This window comes from Crocuta crocuta, unplaced genomic scaffold (assembly GCF_008692635.1).
Source record: "Crocuta crocuta isolate KB4526 unplaced genomic scaffold, BGI_CrCroc_1.0 scaffold330, whole genome shotgun sequence".
Classification (NCBI taxonomy): domain Eukaryota; kingdom Metazoa; phylum Chordata; class Mammalia; order Carnivora; family Hyaenidae; genus Crocuta; species Crocuta crocuta.
Genome location: NW_027530521.1, coordinates 890,490 through 906,415, shown reverse-complemented (window position 1 = coordinate 906,415; position 15,926 = coordinate 890,490). Strand labels below are relative to the sequence as shown.

The window sequence follows — 15,926 nt, the reverse complement described above, 5'->3', positions numbered from 1 at the left end:
GCAGTATTTTTTTTTTTTTTTTTGGAAGGTAGAGGGAATATAGAGAAGATTTGGGCTACGTGTTTCCTGGGCTGGATGGACTGGTAGCGCTGGCTCAGAATGTCTGCTCTTATGCTTTTTGCTTGTCTCTAAAAAGCACCGTCCAACAGCAACTAACAGGACATAATTTTCTGCCTTAGATGCAAACAATGGAGGAGAAAGGCCCACTACTGTGGAAGTGAATGTTTGAAGAGAAATTAAATGCTATAAATTCTCCTTTTTCTATATTTAAGCTTTCAAGGTTAATCTTGATGGTTAAGAGATTGGTACTAGAAAGAAAATCACTACAACTGGGGCACCTGGGTGGCTCAGTCGGTTGAGGATCCAGGTTATGATTTCAGCTCAGGTCATGATCCTGAGTTGTGGGATCGAGCCCTGCATTGGGCTTCATGCTAGGTATGGAGCCTGCTTAAGATTCTCCCTCTCTCTCCTCTGCCCCTCTCCCCCACTTGTGCTCTCTCTCAGTCCCTCTCTAAAATAGAAAAAAGAAAAAGAAATCAGTACAACTAAATGCAAGCTGAATCAAAAACCCCCGTGACCTCCCTATAAACACTAACAAATAGTATCAGAAAATCTAAAATAGAAATTAAAAGCCCTTAAATTATAAGTAATATTGAAAATGACATATCTCTCATGTCTTAACTCATTGGGGAAAAAGACCCAATTATGTATTTAGATGTTATAACATAGGTGCACAGGAATTTTTGATTCCCCTCTTTTGATGTCAAAGAAGATGTGTTGGGTTTTATTTTTTTTAGTCATAATTGACACATAATACTTTATTAGTTTTAGTTATATTGCATTAAAACATTTTTTTAATGTTTATTTTTGAGAGACAGAGAGAGACAGCATGAGCGGGGGAGAGGCAGAGAGAGGGACACAGAATCTGAAGCAGGCTCCAGGCCCTGAGCTGTCTGCACAGAGCCTGACGCGGGGCTCGAACTCACAAACCGTGAGATCATGACCTGCGCTGAAGTCGGACACTTCACCAACAGAGCCATCCAGGAGTCCCTAGTTGTACTGCATTTTAAATTTTGAGGGGCACCTGGGTTCGTGGGTTCAAGCCCCGCGTCGGGCTCTGTGCTGACAGCTCAGAGCCTGGAGCCTGCTTTAGAGTCTGTGTCTCCCTCCCTCTCTGACCCTCCCCTGCTCACCCTGTCTCTCTCTCTCTCAGAAATAAATAAAACATTAAAAAAATTTTTAATTTTGAGATAGATAGATAGATAGACAGGCAGATTGATAATCTCGAGATATTGTCATATTGTCCCCAGTAAAAGTTGTACCAACGTACCCTCCTACCAGCAGCATATGACAGTGCTATTTACCCACTCTGTTGGACGAGTGGGCAGCCCTGTGGAGTGACAGGGAGGCCAGGCAGGCCTGAGTAGTGGAGGGCCAGGCAGCCCTTTGCTCTCATTGGACTGGGCTGCTGAGGGGGTAGGCTGGGTGCTATTGCAATCTCAGGGTGAGCAGGCAACAGGAAACATGGGTGCTGACAAGACCCTTGAACTTGCAGATCCCCTCACCTCAGCCCAAAAGAGCTCTAAAATCAGGGGATGGCACCATCCCAGCAAATGGTCTCTGCGGGGACTGACAGAGTATATGGGAAAACTGAGGCCTCAGATCAAGAACTGGGAAAGTTGACCAAAAAAAGCTGAGCCCGCGTATAGAAATGGCCGTCTTGCAACTTCCTCTCACGGTTGAGACACTGGGAGAGGCTCCTTGGGGCCCAGCCTGCGTTGCCTGGGCCCCTCCGAGCTCCCCAGCACCGGGCTGGCTTTTAGGGCATGGGAACCTCTAACAGATATTTACTCAGGGCCTCTGTGGGCCAGGCGACCCCGAGAGACAAAGACTTGTTCCGGAGCAGGAAGGACAGGGACAAGCACATGTCTGAGGGCATCTCACTGCACAGTGGAAGGTAACAGCGCCATAGGAGAGGAGTGGCCGGCCGGATGAGACAGAGCAGGTCTTGTCCACCAAGCAGGGGATATTTGAACAAACTCCGGAAGCCAGTGAGGGAGCGAGTTGAGCGGACACCTGGGAGAGGAGCTCTGAGCAGGGACCCCAGCCCTGCAAAGTATGAGCCCGGAACAGCAGAGGGCTGGTGTGACAGGAGGGGAGAGAAGTGAGGGGCTGGGCCAGGTAGGGCCTTAGCGGCAGACCTTGTGTGAAATCTCATTTTGACTCTGAGTGAAACGGAGGCGCCAGTGAAGGGTGCCTTCTCTCAGGCGCTCAGAAAGTGCTTTTGAGGGCACCCGGGTGGCTCCGTCAGTTAAGCATCCGACTTCGGCTCAGATTATGGTCTCGCAGTTCGTGAGTTCGAGCCCCGGATAGGGCCCTGTGCTGCTCAGAGCCGGGAGCCTGCTTCGGATTCTGTGTCTCCCTCTCTCTGCCCTTCCCCCACTTGGACTCTGTCTCTCTCCTTCTCAAAAACAAATAAACATTAATTAAAAAAAAAATAAAAGAAGTGCTTGAGGGCCAAGACAAAGGCAAGGAGAAAGAGCAGGCTTTAACTCCTTCCACCCTCATATAATCCTAGGAGGCAGGCATGGGAAATGAGGCTCGAGGCTCGGGTGGGTGGGGGTTGTACCCAAGACCACACAGCTGGTGAGTGGGTGGGAGGTGACAGCAATGGTCCTGGGGCCACTGTCCCTTCCTCAAGTCTCTCCCATGGGTATTTCCCTACCTAAAACCCCTCCTTAGTTCTTGCTTGTCCACAGGCTGCAGGCCAGCTCTGAGGCCTATGCTGGANACATTCCCAGAACCTCTTTCTCAATCTCCCAGGCCTTGCTCACAGGCCCACCCCTTCCACACCCTACGGCCTCTGTCTTTTGCGGGCTCTCCTCCTCCAGGCTGCCCTCCAGACACACTCTTACCCCCTAACCTCCATCTCTCCCCAGCCCCCCTGAGTCCTTCCTCTTACTCTGCACCAGCTCCTGCCCCTGGCTCCCCAGCCCCAGCAGCCAAGAGGCACAGATCTCCAGAGTAGCTCAGCCTCCTCTAAGGCCCGAATCTCGGCCACCCCTCCTCACCCCTGACTCTTGCTGACCAGCCCTGCAGACTGGGAGCTCACCTCCTGGCCACATCACTCAGCCTCCGGCACCTCAAACCCGCCGCCACCCACAGCGACTTCCTTCTGCTCACCCCTGCAGTCCCCCCTGCCCCCCCCCCCACAACCTCGCTGGCTCACTGAGGACAGGATGGCTTCCCCTCCAGGTGTAGGGCCCCCTCCTCCATGCAGCCCCTCCACCATCGTCTTCTACCTAGGTACCCCTGGGTCCTTCCCCACGATTGGCTGTGTGGCCTCTAGGCAACTTCCTTCCCCCTAGACAACTCGATTCCATAGAGGGGTCCACGAGACCCGCCTCCCAGAACTGTTCAAAGGACTGAAAGAGATCATCTGTAAGTCTTTACTGAGTATACAGGTGGGGTTCATTTAGTGCCCATTTCCCTCACCGGCCTCCACACATGCCTACTGAGACCTGTGAAGGTTTAGGAGTGTGGCTCTGGAGATCTTGATTTGAACCCTCTCCCTGCTCTCTAGTCACTGTGTAGCTGAGGGCCTAAGGGTTCTTATCTGTAAAATGGGAGCAATAATGGGCTGCACCTCACAAGGTGGTGAGGTGAGTTCCATGAGACAGTATGTATGATGTTCGTGTGTGGGGTGCATACCCGGTGTCCTTCCAGAGGGAGGAAGCCTCGGCCTGTCTCTGGAGGCTCAAGATCTCAGCAGAAGTCCTCTTCACAGCCTCCTTGGGAAAAGAGAAATGCGGGGAGCCAGGAAGCTGGTGGAGGAGAGCCCCGCGACAGTAGCACCCCTCCCTGCTCTGCCCCCCTGCCACTTCTCTCTCACCCTCCCTGTGTGAGCCCCCAGCTCTCGGGAGGGGAGAGCCAGACAGAAAAGGGGCCCAGGTCTGGAGCAGGAAGCCTGTGATTGGATGAGAGGGGCCCTTTGAAAAGAAAAAGGAAAGGTAACAATTCTACAACTGCCCTCATGAGCCCAGCACATTGGATCCTTACAGCAAGGCTATGGGACAGGGATGGTCTCCATTTCCCAGATGAGGAGCGGGGCTCAGAGTGGACACTCTTGCAGGTCACGGGGCAGAAAGGGCCAGACTCAGCACTGGACCCAGGCTTGTCTTACCCCAAAGCCCGCGCTCTCGGCCCAAGGCTGCCCAGTGTGTATGCCCCGAGTCCTTGGGGAGGGGTCTCTGTGCATATGACGGAAGGGCCCCGAGGGGCGTAGGGGTGGGGCGCAACCTCGGCTTCCGAGCTGTGGGGCCCAAGGCCAGCTTGAGGCCGCCCAGGGGTCCTGGGGTGGGGGTGGGGTACCGCCCAGGGTGCGGAGCTGAAAGCACGAGGCCTAGAAGGAGTTAACTGCATGAGAGGCCTGAGTGAATCAGAGGCTCCACAGGCTGCGATGGAAATTCCCTGTGCATGGCGTGTGGTCACCCAGAAAAGGGAAATGGTGCTTTTCGGAGCAGGGGATGGCGGGGGCCGGAGCCCGGGAGCAGACGCCTTCCCCGGGTGGGGCTGGTGAGGGTGTTGTGACCAAAGACTCCTGGGCTCAGGCTCTGCTTAGGCCCTGGGTGGGAAAAGGGAGGTGAGGAGCCGCCAGACCAGGCCAGGCGTGGTCATTCTACAGTGTGCCCATGGGCCCTGACGGATGGATAGGAGTTCACCAGGCCCAGAGGAAGGAACGGCACTCAGGCCGTGGGAACTGCTGGCACCAAAGCACAGGGGTATGACTCAGCATGAGAGTCTGTCCCCCATGCTTTTTCTGGAGAACTCTTTCCTGTCCTTCGGGGCCCATCCCAAGTGATACCCCTCCCCACCCTGGGGAACACCATCATTCCCTTTCCACCTCCCAAGTCCTCAGTTTCCATCTGGGAGCTCTCAGAATTTTGTAACTCATCTGCCTTCTCCACGGGACTGTGGCCGGGGGCCATGTCATAGCTTTAAAGGCAGCTTGCACCCAGCATAGAGCTGGCACCAAGTAGGTGCTTGGTGTTTGTGAAATGACAATTTCACAGGAGTGGGCTCTGAGGCTCGGAGAGGTTAGGAGAAACTCAACCCGCCAGCTGGCTATGGCTGAGCAGGGCTCGGGCCAGGGCTTCTGCTCAGCTGAGACTTGGCGAGAGAGAAGACCTTCTTCCCTCAGAGCCAGGCAGGGGCCCTGGGCAGGGCCAGGGGTGGCCATCTGACGACTATGCCGTCCAAACCCTGCTGTCAAGCATCAGGCCATCCCTTCTTTCACCTTTGTCACAGCACTAGGAGACTTCTGTCTTGCCAGTGGGCAGCCTGGGGTACAAGATGGAGCCAGCCGCAGTCAGGGAGAGAAGGGAATAGGGCGTTAAGAAATCTTGAATTCCAATCCAGACGCTCTCTACCTATGTGGCCTTGTACACGTGGTTTCCACTCTGAGCCTCAGTTTCCACTTTATGGTGGAGGCCATGGGATAGGCTCCTTCTGGGGACAGAAAGATCTGACTGGTGTCACCCAGAAGCCTCCGCACCGATGTGAGGGAGTTGGTCTGTTATTAGTAATGAGTATTACTTATGCGGCCTGTTGTCTCTCCTTGGAGCGGTCTCCGGCTACGGGACCAGCCAGCCTGCCCCTTCCGAAGCCAGTGTGCCACGGCCTCAGGCCCAGTGTCCCTCGGCACCGCATAAGGGCTTGTGCCCCACACCAGCCCAAGGAGAGCAGTGGCCGGGTCCTCCTGTCCAGAAGTATGCCCTCTGAAGTCCCCAGGTGCCCCACATTCCGCCGTAGCACCCCAGATTCCTTGGGTCCTGTGAAGATAGACGCAGGACACCCAGAGAAGCCACCCTCAGGAAGGATGGGCGGCATGGCGGCAGCCATTGGCATTAGAGCTTTTCCAAGCACGAAGGGGAACTGAGAAGTGTGGGAATGTGCCTTGGGCTTGCCCGGGGCAGGGGCTCCGGGCCCTGGTGGGAGAGGCTGTTCCAAGGAGTCCAGACGGATGGGGTCTTGGGGGTGCAGGGGAGAAGGGGACCCTCCGGCCCGTGACTGCGGGGTTGGGCGTCACCGTGAGGTGCTTGCCGGTTGTCCAGACAGAGCTGGCCAGGCAGTGGGAGGCTGGGGAGCTGTGTGGAGAAGGAAAGAGGAAGCCATGGGGAGAGGGGGATGGGGCTGCTGGGGATGGAGTGGGAGTGGGGGCTGGGGGCCCGCAGCCACTTCACTTCTCCCGGTTTCGGTTTGTAAATAGCTGCCGGCTCCATGCAGGCGGGATGGGCCCTGCCCCTTCTGTGGCCTGTGTCCAGGGAGGCCCAGGCCTGAGTAGCTGCAGATATTCAAAGCCTGGATTTGAGGACCCCAGGAGGCATCGAAGCCGCCCGGCCTTTCTCATGGGTGGGCAGGTTTCGGTGGGCCCAGCACTGGGCAGCCCCAACCTGTGGTCACTGAGGTAATGCAGCTGGGGCAGAACTTGATGACTTGGCCACATTGGGCTTATTTATAACTGGGCCTCCGTGGGCAGAGGCAGCTGCTGAACCGCCAACTCAGCACTTGGGCTGGCCCAGGGCACCAATGCAGGGGACAGGATAGTGGGGGCCAGGCCCGCCCGATGGTCCCTCAGCCTGGGCCTCGGGGTCCCCAAGGCCTCTTTGGCTGGAACCAGTGCTTGTGCTGCCTGTGTCGCACAGGCCTTGAGATTGGACATGTGAGGCGGGCGTGTCAGACCCTCCTGGACCTAGAGGGCATCTGAGCCCGGTCAATGGACTGCTCGGTCCCCAGGGGGCTCAGGCCTTGGCCTTCCTGGAAACTCTTCCTCCAGAAGTCAGGCACTGTCAGCAAAGTCAACAAGAAGCAAAGTCATCTCCCCTCCCCTTCTTGCAATAGCAGCGCTTAAAAACAAAACAAGACGCGTTCAGGAAGAGAGCAGTGCCAGCTCCTGAGGCCTGGTCCTGATGGTGGCACTCCAGGCACCTGACAGAGGGGGAAAGATGTGGCCCTGCCCCCACCCTCCAAAAGACCACTTATCTTTCCACTGAGTAGGAGTCGGCGGGGGGTGGGGGGGGGCGTCAGACCCCTTCCTAAAGTCTGCAGGAATAAAGAGGTTCCTAAAACCTCTCCCCCTTTGAATCCTTCTGGATCAACCTTGTTACCTACGACCCTCTGTCCCGTCAACACTCGTCTCCCAGACTTGGTCTTGGCCTTCCCACCTCCAAGCCTTGTTCTAGTCCGGCCCCCTGCCTGGCATGCCCTGTCTTTCCCTCTAGTCCAAGGTCTATGCCAAGCCCTGCTCTGAGCATCCCAGCCTCCGTGCCTACCTGTCCCCAAAGCAGAGGCTCTTGAAATATCACATTCATAGGGGATGGCAGAATTGGAGCAGAAATGGGTGGGAGATTTTAGATCGTGGGGCCACAATCACTTCACAAAAGAGGAAGCCGACGCCCGCAGGGGGTCAGGGATGGCCAAGGGCACTCAGTGAGCAAAGAACAGAGCTGAGACCAAAACTCCGCGTCCCTGCCTCCGGGCCTGGAGCGCTGCTCCCCGGGCCTCCGACCTCCTGGGCCCCAGCGTGCCTTTGAGTGATGGCCCCGCCTGGCCCCTCACACTTGGCAAAAGCTGTTGGGGATGGGAAGGATGGACAACAGGCGTGGGGGGCACCTCAGGCCAGCCACTGCCCGGGTTTGGGGCCTGACATGGCAGGCCTACTCAGGCCCCCTCTGGGCAGGGTCGGGGTGCCCAGCCCAGAGCCGCCCAGGGCTGCAGCTGCCCCTGTTTCCACATCGGCAGTAGCAAGTCCGGCGCCTGAGAAAACAGGAAGCGCCCAGTCACCACAGGAAGCGTGTGTGCGCAGCCTCCCCACCCCCGGCCCATTGCAAAACGCCAACAGCCCCATTACCACAGGCACCACACAGTGGCGGGCAGAAAGGCTCTGGCGGCCAGGACTGCCGAAGAACCGGACAGACAGACTCCAGCCCTCACTTGCCTGGGCCAGGCCACGGGGTGAATGTCCAGCTATGGCCTTGAGGAGCCTGGGGTCCCCTAGGGTTCAGGCCTCTTGCCTGACTCTGGATTCTCAGCCTAATCCTAGACTGGTCTAGGCTAGGGCTGCTTTGGCCATCATTAAATCAGAATGTGGGGTCAGGGGTCACAGGGAAGCCATTTCTCTGACCTGGTGGCTGGCACTGGAGGACTCTGTGCCTGTCCTTCAGACCCTGACAGGGCCTGATGCCCAAGTCTCACTGCGGCCGTTGGCCCCGACCCCTCCACCCCCACGACCCCAGGGAGCCATCTGCTGTCAAGTCCACACCTGCCACGCCCTCTCCCCAGCCCCGGCCCTTCCCAACCGATACTTTGCTGGCCCCTGGGGTCCTGCCTAAAGCTAGCCCTTTAGACACCTGGGCCCCTCCTCATCCCGCCCTGCCTGCCCCGACTCACCTCCCATTTCTGGCCACCCGGCCTCAACCCTTGGAAGGAGATGGGAGTGCAGCAAAGCTGAGGCCCCATGCCTGGGGAGGCCTGTGCTCCTCCAGCCCCGGGGACAGCAAGGAAAAGAGAAGAGAGCAGAGCATTTCATGGCTATAATAAATCAAAGGGGGAAGTCGGAGCAGGAGAAATAAGAAACTTCCCTACCCTGGGCACAGGGACCTGCCAGGCAGCAGCCCCCGGCACCCCACAGTCTTCCCTCCTCCCTTCTGCCTCCCTGGCCAGGGCCCAGTTCCGGCACTTGCTCTCAGGCCTCCAGACCCCACCTGCCCAGAGGTCTCCTGGGCACCCAACAACCTTCCTTGCTGTGCACCCTGGATCCAGGCAGGCACCTCTGGGTGGGGCTTCAGTTTCCTCCTCATGGACATAGAAATCCCGGGGCGGTGTGCTGGTTTGAAGAGTGAATGGTCAGGCTGCCCAGCCAACAGGGCTGAAGATGGGTGGTGCATGAAGGTGAGAGATGAAGGAGGTGAAGGGAGGGAGGGGGGTGCATTCTGGGAATTCCTGGTGGACAGTTGGGGTCAGCAGGACAAAAGTCTGTGAGAGGGGACTGGAGGGTCAAGGCAAGAGGCAGGAGCATGGAACAGAGGTGGGGAGAGCCCCAGGGTGTGAGAGCAGGCAGGGCCCTGACTTCAACTCAACTCCTGCACTCTCGCAAACAAGACCAAGGGGCCCAGGGCCCGAGGGCCACTGTTTGCCCCCCATCATGTCTTCCTGAAGTCCACTCAACATAGAGACTGAGAGGGGCAACATTTTTCTAAGGCAAGGGGAAAGCTCACATATTAAAAAGAAGAATGAGAGGCGCCTGGGTGGCTAAGTCGGTTACGCATCTGACTCTTGATTTTGGCTCAGGTCATGATCTCGTGGTTGGTGAGAGTAAGCCCGTGTCGGGCTTTGCGCCAACTGTGCAGAGCCTACTTAGAATTCTCTCTCTTTCCCTCTCTGTGCCCCTCCTCTGCTTGCTCTCTCTCTCTGTCTATCTTTATCTCTCAAAATAAATAAATAAACTTAAAAAAAAAAGGAATGCCAATCTGTATGAATTTTCAAGATAAAATAAGGAATTTCAGAAACATTTTGGCCAGTTTGGGGACCACTATGAGCCACGCACCCAGGTACCAAGCAGACCCTCCTCCAGTTCCCTTAGGGTGCATTGCAGAGATCTGGGCTGTCTCCGCTTGAAGCCCTCCTGGGACAGTGTGCTCACTCCCTTACTCTATGGGTCTCTGCTCTCTCTGCAGGCAAATTCACCACGGCCCCAGCCCTGGGTCTGTGCATAATGTCTCCTGGACAGCGACCAGCCTGGAGCTCAAGGCTAACAGAAGAGCCTGGCAGGGTCCAGGCTCCCTCTGGGCCTCTGCGATCACGCTGCTTCACTCACAACTTTGTCAGGCAGATAAGATAAGAAATTGGCAGTGACTGTTGGGAGCCCGGGCTGCAGAGCCAGACAGATCCAACAGGATGCAGTGTGTGACCCTGGACCAGTGATCGCAACTCCCACCCCTCAGTTTCCCCTCTTGGAAAACGCCTACCTTGAAAATTTGCAAAGAAAGACAAAGGAGATCACAGAATGGGGCCTTGGGTGACAGTGGGGCCTGTGTCACACAGTGGCCTCCGCCACTCTCATCTCCTCCCAGAAGCACCTATTTCCTCCCTCCTTTCCCTTTCACCTGCCTGAGGCCGCGTGAGAACCTCTGCTCCCTGCTCTTCTCTGCATCCCCAGGGCCCCTGGCCTCCCTCTGACCTGTCCTGATCTGGGAGAGTGTTAGAGCTGAGGTTCCCAGCCCTACCTCAAGGGGCTCCCTCTGTGAGATGAGACTTTGGAGGCCCAAACTCCTGCTCCTACAGGACTCATTTCTGTTCACACACAACACCTCGCTTGCATCCTCAGACAGCCACACGGTTTTATTTTTTAAATTAATTTATTTACTTTGAGAGAAAGAGAAAGTACAAGCAGGGGAGGGGTAGAGAGAGCGAGAATCCCTAGCAGGCTTTGCGCTGCCAGTGCGGAGCCTGTTGCGGGGCTTGAACTCACCAACTGTGAGATCATGACCGGAGCCAAAGTCTGTTGCTTAACCCACCCAGCCACCCAGGCACCCCAGTTTTTAACAACTGGTGGCATTCACTAGGCGCTTTACATACATAATATCTCAGAATCCTCGCAGGTATTCCTATCCCCGTTTCAAATATGGGGAAACTGAGGCTCAGAGGGGAGGACGGTCAGCGGGCCAGAAAGGAGCAGCTGTGAGGTGAGAACCCAGTTCTGTCTGCCAACCCAGGGAAATCCTGTGCAAACCATGAGGCAAGGCAACACCTTTCTGTTTGAAAAAAGACTGTGAGCCTTTTGGGGTGTCACTGCTGCCCAGGCCCATGGTCCTAGTCCATTCCCAGCCCTGTCCCCATCACCAGAGTCTCTTGCTTCTCTGGGTCCAGGTTGTAAGATGTCACAGTTGGAAAAATTCCAGCCTAAGGTGCCCACGAGAGCAGGGGTTATAAAAGCCAGAAAGGTGAGCAGTCTCCTGAATCAAGGGCTCTCCCTGACGCCCTGCCCTGGGCATGCACACCCAGCAGTGGTACCTAACTCCCCGAGGAGAAAGCCTCAAGGGAGCAGTGTTCCCTGCTAGTTAGAACCAAGGCATTGGTGCCAGATACTTATGGATTTAACTCTCAGCTCTGCAACAGAGATCATCCCCTGGCTGAGTGACCTACCCCTAAAATGGAGAGAAAAATGCCTCTCCTGGCCTGGAAATTTCACAGAAGGGAAATTTGTTTCTAAAAGCCAAGAGCTCAGCCCCATTTCATGCATGGTCTCATTTAAGCCCCATAACGGTTCTGACAGGGTGGTACTATTATTACTCCCATTTTACAGATGAGAAAGCTGAGGGCGAGGAGTCTTCCTAAGATCACACAGCCCTGCAGGGGCTTGAACCCAGATCCTGTGTAACTACAAGTCAGGTGTATTTATACTGCCTCAGAGAGGTTCCCCTTCCTTTCTCCTAGGAACTGTTCTCTGCCACCACCAACCCGCAGGGTCAGGGGCCCTGAGTGGCAAGTTGAACCATGACTGGATGGCCCTGCCCAGCTGTGGTGCAGTCCCCAAATGCCTGACTGCCCTTGCTCTTGGGCTGGGCTTGCGGATGGCTTCCTGGGCACGGAAGGGGTTGGGGCCAGCTGCAGTGGGGACTCCTCCAGGCAGCTCCCCCCCCATATTGTTTGGGCCGGTCCTACCCTGGAACCGGGTAGGTGTCTGACTGTCTCCTGCAGAGGGGTGTAAGTCTGTAGAGGCCCTCCCGTTAAGGCAAGGAAACAGAGAGACGAGACTTGGGCTTCTCTCTGGTTTAGGCAACTTCCAAGGCCCTGGCAGAGGCCTCGGCAAATTTAGATTTGTGATTTTTCAGTCTTTTCCTTAACAAGGACCTCAAATTGTAGAAGCATCAGGCTCTACACAACCTAGCTCCGTCCCCAGGCTGGGGACAGTGGAAAGTTCCATCCTCCGCTCTGCTCGCATTGTGCTTCCTGGCTCCGGGACGTAAGGCAAGGGAGACCCCCACTTTCCCATCCATGCGATGAGAATGAAGGCGGGGGTCAGGCGGGTACAGCAGGGGCAAGGAGAAGGGATCGGGATACCCATCCTTTACAAAAGGCTCAGATCTGCAGAGGGCTTTGACCAGCCTGCACTGGCATCTCCAACAGCCCCGTGGACCAAGTGGAGCCTCCTATTCCCGTTTTCCAGCTGAGATAACTGAGGCTGGGAACAGAAGGTGCAGGCCAGAGCCCCTCCCCCCACTGGCCCGGGGAAGGGGGGCGGGGGGGGCGGCTCCGCCCAGGATGCCGAGCCAGGGTTGGAGGGAGTAGGGGACAGAGAGGGTGCGGGGACGGCGCGGCGGAGGCAGGGGGAGGCGGCGGCGTCCCGCACTGTCTCNCGGAGGGCAGGCCCGAGGGCCCTCCCCCGGCGTCCGCCCCCAGGGAGCGGAGAGCTGCAGCAGGGAGCTGCCCGGCCGAGCGGAGAGGGGCCCGGCCCCCAGGTGAGGAGCCGGAAGTGATCGATAACTCCGGGGGGCGGGGCACCTCCAGCCCGCAGCCCCAGGCCGAGTGGGGCTCCCCTGGGGCAAGGCTGGGAGGGAGGCTGAGAGGGAAGAGGAGCGGGGTCCCCTAAAGGCCGGAGAGCAGCAGGAGGAGCGGCTGGGTCGGTCTGCACGGGGTTCGGAGGGACACCAGCCCATCCCCAGCACACACGCACAAGGGCACACGCATACAATAGCAACGCCCATGGGCGTCCCTGGCACAGATGTGGGAGGGAAGAGAGAAGTGGAGACACCAAAGAGAAAGTGAAAAGCAAGCCACAAACGGGAGCAGACGCCCGCCACGTGCAACCGGCAAAGGTTAAGCATCAAAAATGCATAAAGAACTCTTGCAAATCCATACGAAAATACAAAAAAGAAAANAAAGGAAAAGAAAAGAAAAGAAATCCGGCAGAAAATTTGACAAATGAAGTGATCGGGCATTTTAAAGAAGAGGAAGCACTGTGTTCAAGTGAACATCTTAAGAGATGCTCAAGTTCATCGGTAGGGAAGGAACAACAGCGACGACCACGGTGGGATGCTATTTTACAGGACATTTAGGGCAAAAAGTAAGCCTGACGGCACCGGTGTTGGAGAAGAGGTGGGGCCGCTCGATCTCCTGCGCGTCGCAAGCCAGCAGCTCTGTGTAACCACTGGAGAAGACAATCTGGCCTTATCTTATAATGCGGAGGCGCAGCAGATCCCCACCCCCCAGGCATAAAATCAAGAGAGACCTTGGCTTGTGCTCCAGGAGACCTGGGCGGGAACGCTCAACGATGCACTGTTCTTAATAGCAAAACTCTGGGAGGAACCCAAATGTCCACAAAGGAGAGCCGGTAAATAAATGACAGTGGGTTCATCCACACAGCAGTTAAGTCGTTCAGCAGTTAAGCAAGCAAATGAACTAGTTTCATGTCATGCCATGAATGCATCTTAGTACCATACTGTTGAGTGGAAAAGCCAGTCCCAGAAAACAAATACTTACCCTTCCTGTGAAGTTCAAAACCAAGCCAAAGCATATCTCTACAAATAGCGATGTTGGTTCCTTCCTTCTAATACTTTTGTTATTAGGAGATGACAAAAGACTCAAGAGTAATACTGAGAAATTATGAGAACCTATAAAAAAAATAGTTGCTTTACCAGGTATCAAAGGAATACGTAAAAATAATTTGCCTTCCTGCCAGCTATCAATGAATCGTTCAGAATGTGATGAGAAATATCCTATTCAAAATATCTGCAAAAATGTGAGAGATCTTAAACTTACTAATAATTGTGCAGGGCCTATATGAAAACAATGGTAAGAATCACTGAGCAACGTAAAAGAAAACCTTAGAACAACTTTTCTTTTTCTTAGCTTTAAAAAGAGCCAAGGGCCGCCTGGCTGGCTCAGTCGGTGGAGCATGCGACTCTGATCTCAGAGTTGTGAGTTTGAGCCCCACCTTGGGTGTAGAGATTACTTAAAAATAAAATCTTAAAAAAAAAAAAAAAAAAAAGAGCACCTGGGTGGCTAAGTCGGTTAAGCGTCTGCCTCTTGATTTCAGCTCAGGTCATGATCTTGCGGTTCTGGTTCTGAGAGGGAGCCCTGCTTGGGATTTACTCTCTGCCCCTTCCCTGCTCGCTTTCATGTGCGTGATCTCTCTCTCTCTCTTTCAAAATAAATAAATAAACATTAAAAACAAAAACCTTAAAAAAGAAAAAAGCTGATCATCACAAAATTCAGGTCCCCTTAAGAAGGAGGCAGGGAGACAGGATGGGGGCAGGGGTGACAAGTAAGCAAATACATCAGTAAATACATAAATTAAATACAGGAGGGCCTGCAAAGACCCAGATGGCCATGCATCAGACAGGAGTATCTGCCTATGTGCTCCTGAAGGGGAAAGGGAGACATTAAAGTCCTTTGGACTGACTTTTATTCAGGGTATACACAAGAGTTTGTCTTTCTTTCCAGAAGCCCATATGGAACCGGAGGGAAAGGCCTGTGCGTGCAGAGAGGAGGGCTTAAAAAAACCCCTAAGACACACAACACTGAAGGCCTGCAGCCTGGACAGATCCAGAAGGTTTCAGTGAGGGAGCAGCCTTATAAAAGGGCTGAATTTCAATCAACAGAAATGGCAGAAGAGGGGAAATATGCCAGGCTGCCAGGGCGTGGGATGCTTATTACAAAAGGGGTTATAAAGGCAGAGAGAACCAGACAGAAAGAAGTGAGGCGTGGCTGTACGTGGGCTGCCCAGGAAGGGTTGTGCTGCGGAGTTGCTAGGGCATCCTCTGGCCAGGGCTCAGGATCTGGAGGAGAAAGCACCCCAGAAACTCACTAGGGAGCAAAGGCTGCTCTAGGAAGGATAACTTGAGAGAAGGTTAAGGTCAGGGGTTCCTGAGAGGCAGATTCAGCATGGAGAGGCTGAGCCCGAGGCAGTTGTAACAGCAGCAGGCCTCATTTCACAGCTGTGCTCCTGGGCAAGGTGCTCACCGCCCTGAGCCTCAGAGGCCTTTCTACAAGAGGTTGCCGCCAGCCTGTGGACCAAAGAAAGCCCTGAGAAGGAGAAGGCCACACTCTGGAAGCAGAAAAAAATGTGCACCAATCCCCGCCGTAGGGCATCTAGCCCTGGGCAGCCAGAGGAGGCAGAAGGCAGTCAGAACATTGGCAATGCCAGACCATATGATAGTCTTGCAGGCCCAGGCCCAGAGGCAGTCAGCCCCTTCTGGAAATAGAGGGCTGAGACCTGGTTGTTGAAAACGGCCCCCACCAAAGATACCAGAAGGTCACTCTGGCTTCCAAACCGTTTGATAAATGTGTTGGAAAACATTCATCTGTCATCTGTGCTCAGCAAGGAGAGGCCAGAGGGTAGTCCCCACCTTGTCTTTATCTGTTCATTGCTGTAACATTTTCTTTATACCCATGTATTCACACATGTAAATAAGTATATCTAACCCTTAAATAGAACTTGTCATATGCCAGGCATAGTTCTAAGTGCTCTGTGTGTATTCATTCATTTAGTCCTGACAAAAATCTGATAAAAAAAAAGTGGTAATCCACTTTACAGGTGAGGAAACTGAGGCATGGGATGTCAAGTAATTTGCTCCAGGAAGTCTGGTACAAGAATCTGGCTGTCTTAACCATAAAGCTATGAAGCCATCAAATACATACATACATAAGTTGAGATTTTATATACACATGTATATATTTTTACGTAATTCCATAAATATGATCATATACATCTTTTAATGTGCTCTTGAACGTTCCTTTTATATTTTTTCTCCCCCCCCATGGAACCCATGTTATCACTTAATGTTTGATCTTCTAGATTTTTTATTATTCACAATTATACATGGACTTCTATATACTGATACCTACAATCACATATACAGGATTCC

General features: G+C 54.4%; 1 long non-coding RNA gene across 2 annotated transcripts in view; it reads right to left on the bottom strand.

The window, feature by feature from the left end:
* LOC144234223 (uncharacterized) overlaps positions 1 to 8,571 on the bottom strand; it is an 11,473-nt gene extending 2,902 nt beyond the window's left edge. The window contains exons 1-3 of one of the 2 annotated variants that reach the window (XR_013335889.1): positions 8,449 to 8,571; positions 5,297 to 5,340; positions 3,712 to 3,791 (exon numbers count right to left, since the gene is read on the bottom strand). This is a non-coding gene — a long non-coding RNA (uncharacterized LOC144234223). The remainder of the gene's footprint in view (positions 1 to 3,711; positions 3,792 to 5,296; positions 5,341 to 8,448) is intronic. The other variant, XR_013335888.1, reaches the window with a different exon arrangement.
* Positions 8,572 to 15,926: the final 7,355 nt, after the last annotated feature.